General features: G+C 34.4%; 1 pseudogene across 1 annotated transcript; it reads left to right on the top strand.

The window, feature by feature from the left end:
* The first annotated feature begins 973 nt into the window (after positions 1-973).
* Positions 974-8,192, top strand: LOC148941772 (uncharacterized; annotated as a pseudogene). The gene is made up of 2 exons (XR_016143188.1): positions 974-1,146; positions 6,396-8,192. The product of XR_016143188.1 is annotated as an uncharacterized LOC148941772 (transcript).
* The last annotated feature ends 8,882 nt before the right edge of the window (positions 8,193-17,074 follow it).

Here is a 17,074-nt window from a genome sequence, read left to right as displayed (position 1 = left end):
GGTTTCCCTTTTTTTGTGAGGTTGTACAAGGCCCTTGTTAGACCAGTTCTTGATTTTGGAATGTGCGTAGCATCACCAGGGTACAGGGGTGATGTACAGCTTCTGGAAGGAGTGCAAAGGAGAGCCACAAAGGCAGTATCTAAGATGAGATACAAGCCTTATGATGAACATTTAAAGGAGCTTAAATTATCTACACTGGTTTGCCAATGATAAAGAGCTGATATGCTGATGACACAAAAGCTTACTTCACAAAAAAAAAACCAATTCATTTACCAATTTCCCAAAATATTGGCACTGACAGGAGAGGATATTCAAAGCAGCTGTTTAAACCATCTGTTAAAACTGAACACCAACAACATTTTTTCATTTGTTGTTTAGTAAACCACTGGAATAGTCTGTCAAATAAAATAGTCTCAGTGCCCAATAATGAAGTGTTCAAGAAGTCATTGGATGTTGAATGGAATGGTGTTACCTGGAAGTACCAGTGGGATCCAGTTGATGTTTAGTCATTCACACCATCAAGTATGGAGAATGTAACAGATCACGATGGATCTTAATTTGCTCCAAGTTGCAAATTCCAAACTCCCAAAGTAAAATACCAAAGTCCAAATTTAGGTAATTAAGTATGAGGATATCTCCTTTTCCATGCACTAAATTTTTAAGATAAAAAAATTCAAGTTTGCAGTTTTACTTTGAATTTTGGTTAAGTTAAATTCCAAACCTACCTTAATTGGTACTTTGCAAAAAATTAAGGTCCATACTGGATCTTTTGTGCTACACTTTATTTACATTTAGATAAGGAGACATCCTTTAAATTTTAGCATGTTCTCTTTTAAAAAAATGAAAATAATAATCATATTTCAAATGCTTTTGACTGCTGAAGAAGTTTAACTAATGTGTTTAACTGCATAAAGACACAATCAGCTTTTTTTTTATTTGAAGGAGTCACTGTAGCTTTTTTATTTTTAGGGACTTTGTGCTTGTACTCATCCCCTGTAAAACTGAAGTATTCTATTCAAGTGTTATTGCTAGTAGTGTAAATTTGATAAGTAGTATTTACTTGATTCAGAGGCTCTATTATGGACTTGCCTCAAATTCCAGTGGCTGAAGATGTCAACCATTCTGAAGTTTATGCTGTTAAGAATGGTAAGTTATTCAATGAAATTTATAGTAACATAATAAAATTAAAGCTACATTTGCTTTAGTAAATAATTTCTTGTTTTCTTTTCCTTATTAAGCATTGTTTAGGAAAAAAGTTACAAATAAATATGCAACTGCATATACCCCTGTATCAAACTTTTAAGACGTAAGGTAGATTAAAGTGTTTTTGTTATACAAAGCAAATAAAAGCTTAAAATATTAACTTTAATTTTGTATCTTTGAGGAGGCAATATAACATCTGACAGAAGAATTTTCTCTTTCTTGAATGCAGGCATGAAAAAAAATTGCAACCAAAAGTGAAGGCTGTTATGTGGCAGCCATAATATTTATCTGAATGATCAATTTATTTTAATAGTCATAATTCTTTTATACTGTTTTTAAAAATTATGTATTCAGTTATTTTGTAACTGGCCTAACCAAACATAAAAAAAAGGAACACAATTATATAGTAGCTACAAATCAAGGATATAGAACCTTGCTAAAATGTGTTAAAGGATGCTTTGTTAAAATTGAACAGCAATGTTCTAATGTAATTTTATCAAAATATCTTAATCTATGTGTAAAATTTTCAACCTTAATTTACCTTGGATTTGGCTATATTATTCTGTTTTTAGTTTATTTTTGGAAAAGCTGTATCCAAGAGGGGGGGGTTACCCCGCCCCCCCCCCCTGAAGTGTGTCTGACTCTTAAATGCTTAATAAAAACACATGTAAGCAATTCTTGATGCATTTTTTAAGTTTTTTGTACCCCCCCCAACAAAAATCCTGAATATGGCCCTGATCATGTGTTTAGACATTTGTAACTGGCTTTGTTAAACTTAAAAACCAAAAGAACCCAATTAAATATTAGCTACAAATAAAAGATGCAGAACCTTGCTGAAATGTGTTAAAGGATGCTTTTTTTTAAATTGAACAACTATGTTTTAATGCAATTTAATCAAAATTTCATAATATAAATACAAAATTTTCAAGCTTAATATTCCTTTGTAGTTGGCTCTTAGGGTTTCTCTCCCATTTCCCAAGTCTTTTTTGAAAGTTTGCACTGATGCCTTCTAATCAATTTGAATTAAATGCTTTTTTACTTTATGCTTGTATAAAATGTGGTTTGTTCATTTTCTATAGACTTTTGCTTCAATCAGAGCTGGTTTATGAGGGGATACTTGCCCTGTGTGCAGAAATTTTAGTGGTACAAATTTTCAAATAAATAATGTAGCATTCATAATTGTTTTGTAGTTTTGAAATTTAATTTTCATTTAAATAATGTAGAAGGCACAGTTGACATTATAAGCAAATTGAATACAAAATTTTAATTTTCCCATATCTGATCCCATATAAAGTAAGAAAAGCTCAGTTATGAGTAAATAAAGTATTCTGTTAATTGAAAATTCTGTTAAAATTCAGACACAATTATACTGAACAAGTTTAAGGGAAACAATTTGAAAAAGAGGAGAGAGAAAGGAGAAGAATCTGAATCTCATAAGGAGAAAAGGGTGAATTAAGTAGTTAATGCAGAACTTTAACTACAATAGGCTAAATATGATTTTCTTAGTAAAAAAAAGAAGGCTTATAAATGAATGCAAAATTATGAGGAAGGCCGCCTGGTAAACTAAAGGAAGACTCAAGTTTATAGATTATGACCTTTCTTTATATCTGTATTTTGAACTGGTATAGGGCATAGCCTACTCGTCGTGAATTGTATGATTATAATTGGGGTAAGTTTTTGGCCATTTGAAAAACTGTATTTGGCAGTATAAAATTTTATAACTTTTCTATAATTGCAATAGCCTTGTTATGACTTACGAACGTCTGTGAGGTGTAGTCGTGTTTATCAGACTGAGGGTACACTAGAGGCATTAGTCTTGCATGGCTATAGAGCGTGACCCTCCTGTCAACTTGAATTTCAGCTTTTTATCTTTTAAAAAGGTTTTTACCTTTTATCCAAATTTAAAACCGATGGCTGCATTGTATGTTTGCCATAAATTGTTTCATTGTACACAATAAGGGTTATTTTTACCAACGTAGAGAACTCTGCACTTACCTTAGCGAGTTTGTGAAGTATTCTGTAAAAAAAAAAAATACAAGAATATCAGGGTGCAGTTCAAGAGCCAATATCATTAGCTTTTAGTACATGCACCATAAGAATTGATGACACAAGGTTCAACATTTGCTTCAAAAACTGTGGCAAAGTCGCAGAAACACTGTTTGGTCCCAATGCCTACAAGAGGAGACATTTTGCTTTGTTACAATTTGTAGGGGCCAGTTAAATTTCACAGACTGACCAATGCTATCTCTGTAGCTTTCAAAATTCTAATCTTGGTTCGCATACTTATATTCCTGTTGTTCCAAACTTTTTTCTTCTGTGAAAAAACACCCTGAGCCTTGGCTATTCTACTTTTAACATCTTCACTGCTCCCGCCATCTTTATTATTAATGCTACCAAGGTATGCGAGCTGTCTATCTAATCAATATTTTCGATACCCAACGTAACCTTTTCATCTTCCCTTATTCCTAGCCTTAGCAAAGTAGTCTTGTTAACAATAATTTTCATACCAATTCTAGCACCCTGAACTTGCAAAACCTCTAAAAGTTCCTTCATTTTGATCACACTTTCATCTAGGATGCTTAAATCATTAGCATAATCTAAGTCCAGGAAATTTTTCCTCCCCATTTGATGCCTTGTCTCACATTACCTTTCCTTTGCTCCTTAAGACAAAGTCCATCAAAATGATCCATAGAAAGGGGGATAGAACACAACCCTCTTTTAAACACAAAATGATTGTGAGATTTAACGTTGTACAGCCTTTTTGAAATAGGATAAAAGTTGCACAATGTCGACAAAGTGTCGATTAATTTGCCATTCTAATTTTGAGTTCGTATAAATCTTTTTTCTATTCATAAAAATTAACTACTTACTACTGGATATGAAAATTTGTGAATAAAACTCTAAATTTGTGAAATCAGTTTCCTAACAATCAAATTTATAACTCTTAAATTTGTTTTGACCTCTTGTTATTTCTAGTTTTCCAAGTTTGTAGACTGGTATTTGTATGCTCTGTGGCTGTCATTCTTTCTGGGTGAATTATTCAGACAATGTTATTGTTGATTCATCTTCTATTTGTTAATTATTTTTATTTTGTAGAAGCTGAAGCTGCTTCATCAATTGAGACTGAAACAATGAGAGAAACTTCTAGTTGTATTTTAATAGGTGGAGTTGTTTTTACTTTGCTGATTTTTTGAATTTTAAGAGAAATATTTCAAATATGACTAAAGATAAACGAAATAAAATGAAATTTTAAACTTTAACATTAATAATAATAATAACATAAATTAAAATTAATAAACATTAATTATTAGAATCTGTAATAAGAAACTAGAATCTGTAATGCAGGACATTCAAATTACTGCTTTATTTTTCATCATAATTTTTTTTTATAATTTTTCAAATTTGTGTTGTACGTACTATGTAAGAAGAGTACTATCTAATTGTTGATTAGGAATAGAATCGATCGTCAATGAATCCAAATGAATCCAAGATTGTGAATCAAGTAGGGGGGTCATAAACTGGTTTGTAATTTATCGCTTTAGGAATAGTAGAATCCGTTTTGTCTAGAATAGTTGAAGACTATTTTATTGACAAATATTGGTTGAAAATTTAGACTGGTTTAAGTGAATACAAAGACCACAAAAAAGGAAACGAATCTATAAAATTCAGTACATAAAATTTATTGTGTTCTCTTTTGTCGATTGTTTCCCAAGCGAACCCTTTTTTTGCAAAGGAAACGGGGAAGGGTGAGAGTGTAGGCTAAACGAAATCACTGAAGGTTTTTTTTCAGTTTTAATGCATAGCTAAGGAAAAAATTCTTTTAAAATTGTATTTTTGAAGCTAAACTATAATACAAACTTATTTTTTAGTAGATTCAGAAAATTATGCTTATCACATTTGTAAGTCTATCTTACAATTGATTCCTCCCCCTCTCCCCACTTATGCTTTGGTATACCCCCAGAGTGTACATTTGGTCGTACAATTTAATATTGGCTTTTTATTTAAATCGTGCAAAACTATTCTCAAGTGATAATATAAGTACAACATACAGAAGGATAGACGAAAAAGTTATTTGTTGAAACTTTACGTCGAAGCCTTTCTATATATCACATTTGTAAGTTTTTCTTATAACTGACACCCCCCTCCACCCCCTTCTCATTTATGCTTCAATACACCCCCAGACATCACATTTGATCGTTGAGTTTAATATTAGCTTTTTACTTAAGTTATCCAGAATTATTCGTAAATAATGATATAAGTACAGCATGGAGAAAGATAGACGAGGAAAATATTCATTGAAGTCTGTATTGCGTGTTTTTTTTGTTTTTTTTTTTCAATTTAATTTTTAAAGCAGCCGGATAGAACTAATGACATTGGACCCCATCCTGTAATACTGTTTGAATGTTTGTCTTTCACTTACAATTAATATTAGGGCCCGTCCGATATGGATTGTTTGGGTCCACTAACCATACCGCTATTTCGACATCGTGCTGATACGATACCGATATAATTTGTCGATAAACTCTCCCTCCGGAAAAAAACCTTTAGCTGAAGTTTAAACCTTGTATTTTTTGCCCATATTTATGCTAAAATATTTCTCCCTGGTCTGTTACACACCAAAGAACAGTGTCAATAAATAATTGTGTATTCCAAGTAATACAAAAAAGAATTATTTAGAAAAGATTTAGAAAAACAATTAAACTATAGGAAGTTCTAATCTGAAGAGTGCTTGATAAGTCCATTCCAACTGGGGTAAGCTGTAATGCCTGCTACAGTGTATAACCCCGTCTGCGCTGTTATTTTGCCACCATTCTAATAGACAGCTTTGTTTCCTATCAATGGCAACCTTACTCATGTACATTCCCAGTTGCTGATTAATATTATCTGCTGCTTTCTTCAACAGAGTCAGACATAGCTGATGGCTCTGTATCCAAGGACTGGACAAAAAAAATTACTTGAGGAAATCTGGATCATCTTCTGACTAAGTTGCGCAAAAAGGAAAGACAAAAATCTGCCGATATCCGATATTTATTTCCCGATATCCGGTACTGAAATTGACCCCCATATCTGTCTGATTATATCGGCCGAGCCCTCATTGCTATAATGTTAATTTATTTTTTTTTCTTATTTTAGATCGTTTTTCTCATTTATTAATTTAAGTAAAGAAATTTAATACATTTTTTTTGCCACAGGGATGATGCATTCTACTGTGTGCAGGTCTGAGGATGTTAGTCAGCCAATACTCTCTGGCCCAAAACCGATCCTTGTGGTGAAAAAACTGACAGAGAAGGCTATTGAAGAATTAACTGTTGGAATCTGGCGTTGTGGTTCCTGTGGAAAAGCAGAGAAATCTCTTTTGATTCTAGATCTTCACATTGAAACAGGTTGTTAAGAGCTTTCACCAATAGAGTGTGATGTCTGCCCTCCAGCAGTTTGTGATTACAGTAATTTTGTTGTTCATTACATAAAACACCAAATAAAAGAGACACGGTTATATGCCATTTGTTTAAGAGAGTATATTAATGATATCAGACAACATCTAGAGTTACAACGCCAATTTCGCCAAATATGTCGGAACTAGACCTTCAGATGAATGAATCACTAGTCATTTCACAAAATACTTCCACTAGCGGCTGCTCAAATTCATCTAATTCAGAATCTGAAGAAAAAGGTTTAAACGATCAGAAAAGATACTTGAATTGTCAGTTGGACTGTAAAACGCATAGAAAATTAAAGAGGCATAAAAGTATACACACAGAAATAGAAATATTCAAATGTAATATGTGTAATAAATGCTTTTCTTCATCAAACCGCTTGAACAGGCATCAAGTTGTGCACTCAGGTGAAAAGCCTTTAAAATGTGAGATATGTAAAAAATCCTTTTCCTTATCAAGCAATTTGAGCAGGCACCATATAATGCATACAGGTGAGAGCCCATTTAAATGTGAGATATGTAAGAAATGCTTTGCTTCCCCAAGCCATTTGAAAAAGCACCAAACAGTGCATATGGGTGAGAGGCCATTTGAATGTGATATATGTAAGAAATGCTTTTCCAGATCAAGCACTATGAGAAAGGCATCAAATAGTGCACACAGGGGAGAGGCCATTTTAATGTGATACGTGTAAGAAATCCTTTTTTCCATCAAGCGGTTTGAGACAGGCACCATACAATGCATACAGGTGAGAGCCCTTTTGATTGTGATCTTTGTAAGAAATACTTTTCTTCACAAAGCAATTTGAAAAACCATCAAATAGTGCATATGGGTGAGAAGCCATTTGAATGTGAGATATGTAAGTAATGCTTTTCCAGATCAAGCAATTTGAAAGCGCATCAAATTGTGCACACAGGTGAGAGCCCATTTAAATGTGAAATATGTAAGAAATGCTTTTCCACATCAACATGTTTGAACAGGCACCAAATAGTGCATACAGGTGAGAGACCATTTGAATGTGAGATATGTAAGAAATGCTTTTCTCAATCAAGCTATTTGAATAGGCATCAAAGACTCCATACATGTTCGAAATGATTCAAATGTAATTTATGCAAGAGAGCATTTTCAGAGAAATCGAACTTGAAATATCACCTAACAACCCATTCTAGGAAGAAGTCTGATGGATAATAGTTTACAATAAAAATATGGGATGGAATAGTGATTTTGTAGATAGAAGTTGAGATAGACGGTTAACAATTAAAGCTGTTCCATGCAAACTAATTTTCAGATCTGAACCAACGCTTTGCTATATGTATCAATGAAAATTCTCTGGTTTTTCTGATTCTCTGACAAGCAAGGCTTGTTCTTTATATGAGAACTCTTGCATCTATGAAACACAAAAGCAAAGCAAGTGCCTATTTTTTTCTTGTCTTGGGCTTATTTTCCCTCCTTTTTTTAGTACTTGGTAAAACATCATCTTAAATGGATAATTTGAAATCAAATAGAAGTCTTTAGTATTCAAAACGCATGATTATCAGGGTTTTGAAGTATCCAGCCATTTAAGAAAAAAAACCCTCAAATATATAATAATTATATTTTATATTATAATTTTTATTTAAATTTTTATTTTGTATATATTTTATTTAATAATATATATATATATAAGGGAATGAGAAATTCCCTCAAAAATACATAATATAATTGATCATTGGTCGACGACAATCCCAGTGCACGAGAAATAAATTTGTGACTTCAAATTGGCTGTGAAAAAAGCGCACAAAATTTTTTCTGAATGGCTTAAAACTTACACAATAAGTTTTTTTTCTAAGCAGATCTTAACTTCACTCCAAGAAAATTTTCCGACTGAGAACAAAACTCTCATTCCTCAGAAAATGGGGCTAATTTTAGTTCTGTGATCAATTTGAAAGGATTGACGTAACTTTTGTTTTGCGTTGCTATTGTTTGTTCGTCTATTGCTTGCAAGTCCTGTGCCAAGAAGACCACAATGGTGGAGGGTGATCATTTGGGAATAACACTCCTCAGAAAATGGGGCTAATTTTAGTTCTGTGATCAGTTTGAAAGGATTGACCTGACTTTTGTTTTTGCGTTGTTTTTGATTGTTTGTCCATTGCTTGCAAGTCCTGTGCCAAGAAGACCACAATGGTCGAGGGTGATCATTTGGGAATATCACTTCTCAGAAAAGGGGGCTATTTTAGTTCTGTGATCAATTTGAAAGGATTGACCTGACTTGTTTTATGTTGCTTTTGTTTGTTCGTCCATTGCTTGCAAGTCCTATGCAAAGAAGACCACAATGTAGAGTGAAAATTGAACGAACCTTCATTGTATTCCCCTGAGGAACCTGGTGGAAGGTGATCATTTGGGAACAACTCATAAGAATATAGGGGTGTTTACTTTTGAGCTTGGGGACAGTGTCGAATGTCTATGGAGACCCTTCTTTTTGGTTGATTAATTTAAAAAATAACTTTGTACAAAAGAAGTTTTTCAAAGAAAAGTAAAGAGCTACATTAAATCAAAGACAAGCAGTGATAAAGTCGAAATAACACTAATCACAGTAAATAAATAAATGAAACCCAAAAGGAACAGGAGTTAAATAAATAACTGAGTTAAAATAAGAATGAGTAGAAACTAAGAGAAGTGGGGCTGATCTCCCCTCCCTTTTCGTTCCTTCTAAAGACCAGAATATAATTTGCGCTTTACTGAAAACAATACTTATTTCCAGCTATATATTTTCAATTCACGTAATATAAAATAAAATCACCATCATAACCAAGATTACTGAAAAATATTACTGAATGTGGAGTTACCATAATATATATGCTGATTTTCATTCCTGAAAGTCTGAATAATTTTCTATTTATTAAATTAAACAGGAAGCATTTAATATATGTTTTGTTTCCAGTAAAGTACATCTTTATACATTCTAATACATTAGGTTTATTAGTAAAGTACATCCTAATATATCATGTTTAAAAACTGTTTGCAAATAGTGTGTTTTGATTTATTTCAACTCCTCCCTGGATATACCTAAAATTTTCACCTTAATACACTTAGCTGTAGTAGTAGTAGTCCTAATAGAAATAATAGTTGTAGTTGCAGCGTGCACGTATTTTATTTGAGTCAGTAGATAATCCCCTTGATTTTTTCCTGAAAGCTACGACTTAATACCCTAAGCCACTTGTGAGATAAGCCTTTTGGATTATCTACATGAACATCGTGTATTTTGATTTAGCTCAATTGCTGAATTAAGTTAGTAAATGTTTACTAGTACTGGAAAAAGTACAAAAAGTATAAGTGAACAGTTCATATAAGGTAGCTTATATGAACAGTGTTGATGTGGTATGTTGTTAAATCTTGTGAATTTGTTGTTAGTTTTAACAAATACATTCAATGTCCCCCCCCCCCCCCACATGGGGAAATCAAACTTTTCATGTTTGTATTTTTTGGTTGTTTTAGTGGCAATGAGCATTGGAGTAGAGGAGAGTCAAAGAATGGAGAAATTTTGTGCTAATACTTTGCAATGTTTGAGGATGATATGGCGTTAGTGGCAGAACCAATGAACAAGTGACAGCATCTTGTTGATAGGACAAGCATGTATTTTGAAATGAAGCACTTAAGTTTCTGAATTTGAAAAAATTCAGTGCTGGTAGTGCCTAAGAACAGAGGAAAGCTGACAGAAAAGAAGGGTTGAGTCCGAGGATATGCGTCTGGGACTTAAGAAGATATTATAAATTTGGGTTGTAATTTGACAGCAAAGGGTGAGTTTATTAAAATATAGAGATAAGTTTTCAAAAGCGAAGCGTGACTCAGATCTTGACGGCGAGCCAGGTAGGTATGATTAATGATACAAATATACATAAACAAGTACTTGCCACTAAGATTATTTAAGCTATGCATTAAGCGTGTGAAAACATGTGATATGAAATTGCTACTAAATTAAGGATCGTTCAGGTAGGGGCTTTTAAATTGGTTCATAGGCTAAACAGATTTGATAATTTGGAGGAACGTGGGTAATCACTGAGAAGTGGAAGACTAGTGGTTATGACCAGACTTTCGGAAAAGCTCCTGAAGATGTCACATTTCTATATTGTGAAAACAACATGTTTATTTAAACGCCCTGTATAAGTTTAAGAATAGTTCATAGCCAAGTGCAATAGTTAGAATGCCGGATAAATATGGCGTGAATGATCTCTGGAACGAAAGCATGGGTACGGTGTGATAGCGGAGAGAGCAAAGGAAATGTCGGAGGATCGGAAAATTCAAATATGGTAAGAGGAGATGGTGAATTCCCGGCTACTAGATCTGTATGCACGGATCAGAGAGGCACAGAAGGAGATCTATTTTAGGACGAGGAGATTATTTGGGCTGTTAACAAACGGGGAAGGAAAGAAATATATGGATCAAGTAAAACTAGCAAAGTAAATTAGGCCTGCAACTTGATCGATCTTTTCGTTATCTAACATCACCTCTTGAACTTCACTTATTCCTAGTCACAGTTCCTTCGACTTCTTGACATTAAGTTTCATACATATTATTGCACTTTGAACTCCAAAATCCTTGAAAAATTCATTTATTTTGAGGGCCTAACTCTAATTATCCTACTGTGCCTTCACAAATTGGCAGTTGTTTAAAATAATGCCCCTTCTGACTGAAGCACATTAATGGACTTGACCAAACATGATCTAAGCACAGATTAATCCTCAAACTTTGACTCAATGACTTTCCATGATGTAATGGCTTTTCTTTTCTTTTTGTATTTTAAATTGTACTTGTAAAGATGCATATCATAAGATGTTTCAAAAATAGCTTGATATTAGCATTATTTGTTCTTTTTTTTTATTGTTGGCCTTTCCAGAAGGAATGCTATTAAATTCTAAAGGTAAATTTCTAGGTGGCACTATAATTTTATAAACTTTAAACAGTAGGAAAACAGTATATTTGAGTTGCTTAATAAATGAGGTTTGAATTTTTATAAATAAGTATTTTTTGAATATATTACTCTTGAACCCTGAATACTCTTGAATACTTGAAAAAGGCATCAAATGACATTTTCACTTTCATCTTAGCTAAATTATAGCGCCGAAGAGAAATTTACCATTCTCAAAACTAACCTATCATTAATATGGATACATCATTGTTAACCAGCACATCACTTAACTTTGCCCCCTTCACTAATGGTCAAATACATATGTTCTATTTGTACATATGCAATGCAATTTCCATATGTAACTTTCTTTCAATATAATTTAACAGAAAACAAGTAGCATCAATTGCACCAAGCAATAAGAAAATCTAGGGTACAAAGAATATCAAATTTAGGCATCATGGTTGCAGCGGCAGCTGCAGCCTAGTAAAGAGCGAACCACAGCCCATATTAATCAAAAGTTGAAAAACGTGTTTTCAAAAAAACTGTCTAGTGAGGAAAAATTGCCAACTGACACTGAATCAGGAATGGTAACTATCGTTTCGGTTAATCTTAGAAGTAAAAGTTTATTGCAAAAAGAAATGTATGGTGATTTTGAAAAAGAGCTTGAAACCCCTTGAAAATGTCGTCAAACCAAAATAAAAAGTGCACCATTAGAATCAACATGTTCTAAAACTTTTTGTGGAATAATTAAAGTCCCCCACCTTTAACACCAAGGAAAAGGACTTTTTTGCATGGGTAGCACTGATCTGTCTCCCTTTTTTTCTTTTTTTTTCTAGCAGGGCTAGGGGGTGGCCAGAGCATCATAGAGAGGTGTGTAATAGCTCATTCGAAAAGGAATTAAATTGGTAAGTTCCCTTTTTAAGTGACCAAAAAGATTGGAGGGCAAATAACTCCCCCCCCTCCCTATAGGCCCCTCCCCCCAAACTAGTCCCAAAAATTTTTTGAGATAGCCATTTTGTTTAACATAGTTCAAAGGTCCAATATATATGGTTTTGATGATGATATTGCCCTCCATAGTCCCTGGAGAAGGGCTGTATGTGGTATCGGGCGTATTGATATCGCATGTATCGTATTGGGAATATCGTTATCGGTATCTGCTGTGTTTTTTTCAGTCCCTTTCTAGGCTCATTTTTTAAAGTATTTCCAGGCAAGGTATCATGGTTGCAGCGGCAGCTGCAACCTAGTAAATAGCGAACCACAGCCCATAGTAACTAAAAGTTAAAAAACGTGTTTTGAAAAAAAACTGCCTAGTGAAAAAAAAATTTGTGAGAATGTGTGAAAAAATTTGTGAGAATGTGAAAGATAGGGTTTTACGTGTACTCTATGCAAAAGAACCGTCCCTTAAATATAACGGTAGCTCACAAACAGACAAGAAGAGAGAGAAAGCGAGAGAGAGAGGAGAGGAGGGGGGTAATTCTAAACAAAAATCCCAACGATTAGATAGAATTTGGCGCAAGCAAACAAATAGAGGGGAAAAAGAGACAAAGAGGGGGGGGTGGGGGAGAAGCAGGGGTAGATTCTACTCAAAAATTCTGACAATTAGAAACAAGGAGTAAAACATAATCAAGGCTCACTTGTGGATCAGAGGAGAATCCTGAACTAATACGAGCAATAATATGTTCAAACAGTAAGTGGAAGCCAATTAATACTAAAGCTTACATTTAAGAAATAGGGTAGTGGACATTTATAGTTGTTGTCTCAAGTTTGGCTTCAAAGCTGAACCAAGCCCTAGGGCTAATGGAAAAAGCAGCAAAAAAATTGCGCTTGGAACCATTAAGGCCCATTCAGAGTAAAATATTGCTAATACAAAATTTATTCAAAAATATAACACAAAATATAATTTAAAAATATAGATATATGAAGTGAAATAGAAAATAAAATACATAAATAATATTTATATAAGATATATATATATATATATATATATATATATATATATATATATATATATATATATATATATATATATATATATATATATATATATATATAACTTGATGGCATTATTTAAATCTGATTTAGAGCAGGTATGAATAGGCCTTTAGTTATAATCATTGACCCCAATATTCTTATTCATTTTACATTAAAAGACGATCATAGGAATAACAAACCATTGCATACTGATTGGACTTAGTTAGCTACTTGATTGTTTTATCCTATTAAGAAGCGGGGCTGAGACACAGATAAAATGCCAATGGTTGTTACTAGTGGCGTCAATTCACAGAAATGTAAAGGGGAGGGATTTTTCTTTCAAAATCTAGAGTGGGGGCGATTTTGTATTTTTTTTTTCAACATTTATATATAGACCTGAGCTCTCATGCATTTACGTATAGCTTTAGCACTAAAGTAAAGTAAAACTTTGATAGTAAGGAGTATAACATTAGGTTACCATAGTCGTAGAATTTGAAATGGAAGTTTTGAATCCTCTACTTTACCAAAAAGACGCATAGGCCTATGTTTGTCATTTTCACATGGGCGTACGTAGCTTTTTCTCTAGAGGGGGGGGGGCAGCTGATTCTGTGATGAAGGGTGGGGGCTGAAGTTATATTGGCAGTTCAAAAAACTTTACATTGCCAGCAAGTTTTATCATGCCTATGAAATCTATAGAATAGAATTTATTGACACAAAAGCCCAAAGGGACGTCGTCGCAAAAACAAAGACACTTTCATACAAGCATAAATTGGCACAAAACTATAATCTAGGCTAGTGAAATATCACCCTCATCCCTAATCTTAAAAAAAATAAACTTTTCTCTATGCTCTATACCATCGTCAGGAACCTTCCGAATCTGTTTATAACTCCCATATCTTTCCTTGCTAATAAATGTATTATCTCATCTCTCTCCCAAACCTCAACCCCAAACAATTCTTTCCTTAAATCTATTAATTAACTACACTTCCCCACAAAATGAGCCAAATCTTCCTCTTTCCCGCAAATGGAACAGAAGTAAGGACCAAAAGCTTGCCTAACCCCTCCCAGTTACTTCCTTCTCTCACCTAGGGGCAACCCATCTGACCTAACACAAGAAATCAACTTTTGTTGCCTCTTTTGAAGCTCCGCCTTAAAATACAATTCTTCTCCCCACTGCTCCTTAGCCGTTGCATATAACTCCAGTGATCGCGTCTCATTCACTCGCGCATGCCACACCTGGATCTCCTGGTCCCTTAACCTCTCCCTGACCCTATTTGCAACTGCTCCTTCCTTTAATCCAATCCCTAGCCCACCATTCCATAGCTCTGAAAATCCACAATCTTCCAATATCTTTTTTATTTGAGATGGCCAGGTATCACTCTTTGGGATCCTCAGAGCTTCTAAATATGCTGCTTTTGTTATCCTTACTCTGGGCATACTCAGGATTGTCTCCCATAGTCTTATCATCTCTACTAGCCTATCACTTCTTAAAGAAAATAAACCTAGATCTCCTCTCAATACTAAACTATTCATTGAAAAATGTAGACCTAAAACTCTCTTAAAATACTGAAGCTGAATCTCCTCCATCCTCTCACGAGCTATGTATCCCCAAACTTCAGATCCATAATGCATAGCCGATTCAATCTTTACCTGAAATATCTGCTTATGCATCTTCAGGTTCTGTATGTTCGCCAGTTGGCTATCAGTCATAGCATAGGCGCAGGACTTACCTTTAGCAAGACTTAGCTTCAGTTGCTTTCCAAACGTACCATTTGACGAAAACTTACATCCGTAATACGTAAACTCATCCCTACAATCTAAATCTATTCCCTCCCATTTTACTCTATCCCTACTTGTAATCTTACCCCCTTTTCTAAAAACCATAACTACCGACTTCTTTACATTCAGGCTTAGCTGTTTCCTATCTATATAATCCTTAGTTCTATGCAACAAGAGCAGTAAATCCCTTTTAGACTTCGCCACTAGTGCCAGGTCATCGGCAAACATCAGCATGCATAGTTCACAGACATCTAATGACACCGTTGGGGCTCCTAGGTTCCTAAGAGAATCCGGAAAATCATTAATAAACAACAAAAATAACCGCGGAGAATAGGGGGCAACCTTGTTTAACCCCCTTTCTAGCACAGATTACATCTGAAAATTTTCCTGCCACCCTAATAACAATCTTTGTAGCTGCATACATACTTATTAAAATCCTTACAAGTGGGTATGGCAGGCGAATATTTATGCAATCCTTCATTAAAAGTTCCCTCTTTACATTACCAAATGCCCCTTTTAAATCCAAAAAAGCTACATACAATTTACTTCCCTTCTTATTTATAAACTTATCAACTAAACACTTTAATGTAAAAATCTGATCAATCGTAGTATGTCCCTCTCTGAATCCTGAGTGCTCCGCGGCTAGCCTTTCAATTTTCTGGAGCCAACTTCGAAGTCTGTTATCTAATACCTTCGCCATTAGCTTTCCTAGTGTGTTACCTAAATATATACGTCCATAATTTTCATGTAGTTTACTATTTCCCTTCTTAAAAATCAGCACTCCTACTGTCAGGTTCCGGTCAGTAAGCCAAATTCCAGATCGAAGAACTGCTGTAAATATCAAAGAAATAATATACAATGTTACGCTACTACTATACTTCCATAGAACTGCTTGAATACCACCAGGACCAGGTGCTGAACATCCCTTCATCTCTTTTAAACTTTTCCATGCTTCTTCTACCCTAACTGGCACGATTAAAGCATCATCTTCTTCCTTCATAGGGCCATAAACTTGATCTTTGATACTCTTCTTCCAATTATCTTCAAATACACACTCATTTTCCGTTGTCTCCTGCCTCTTTAATTCACTCGACCAGGTGTCCGCGGGGGGGGGGGGGATACCCTGGCTTGTCTCCCTTTTGGTAGAACTTGAAACCTTCTTCCAAAAAAATTTGCTATCCTTATCCTTTAATGCCTGCTCTATCTCCTTAATATCTGCTTCTTCTTTCATCTTCTTACACTTTCTTACTACTTTCTTATGCTCTCTCCTAATTCTTCGGTATGCCAATAACTTAGTATCTAAAGTCCCTGGTCTCTGGAACCTGACTACATCTAACGCTTCTTGTAGCCTAGCTTTTAACTTTTTCCTTTCCATATCCAATTCTCTCTCCTTTCAATTCCTAACCTCAATTTTATCACTTCCTCCTGCTCGTACGCAAATATCATACACTACCTTGTTCAGTCCCTTTATGCTCTCCTCCACCTTACCAATTTTACAAAATTCCTCACACTCTTCTATTAGCTCCTGAGTACTACCTCTTATTATCCCTTGATTTACTATCTCTTCTGTCTCCTTAACTATTTTTATCGGTTTTCTAATACAAAGATCATTCTTTGTAAATCTACTTATCTCCCCTTCTCTTTCCAAACTCCGAACCCTTATCTCGCATATAGACCTCTGGGGCCCAGGAAGAGTTAGATTAATAGCAATTGGGACGTGGTCCGACCCTACGCAACCCATCACTCTAAAATTGTAACACATTGGCCACAGATACAGCCCAACCAAACAATAATCTACCACACT

Source organism: Artemia sp. Qi Xiang Cuo, chromosome 17, assembly GCF_049724085.1.
Source record: "Artemia sp. Qi Xiang Cuo chromosome 17, ASM4972408v1, whole genome shotgun sequence".
NCBI lineage: Eukaryota > Metazoa > Arthropoda > Branchiopoda > Anostraca > Artemiidae > Artemia > Artemia sp. Qi Xiang Cuo.
The sequence above is the reverse complement of the archived record's forward strand: the minus strand, read 5'-3'. Positions and strand labels throughout refer to the sequence as shown.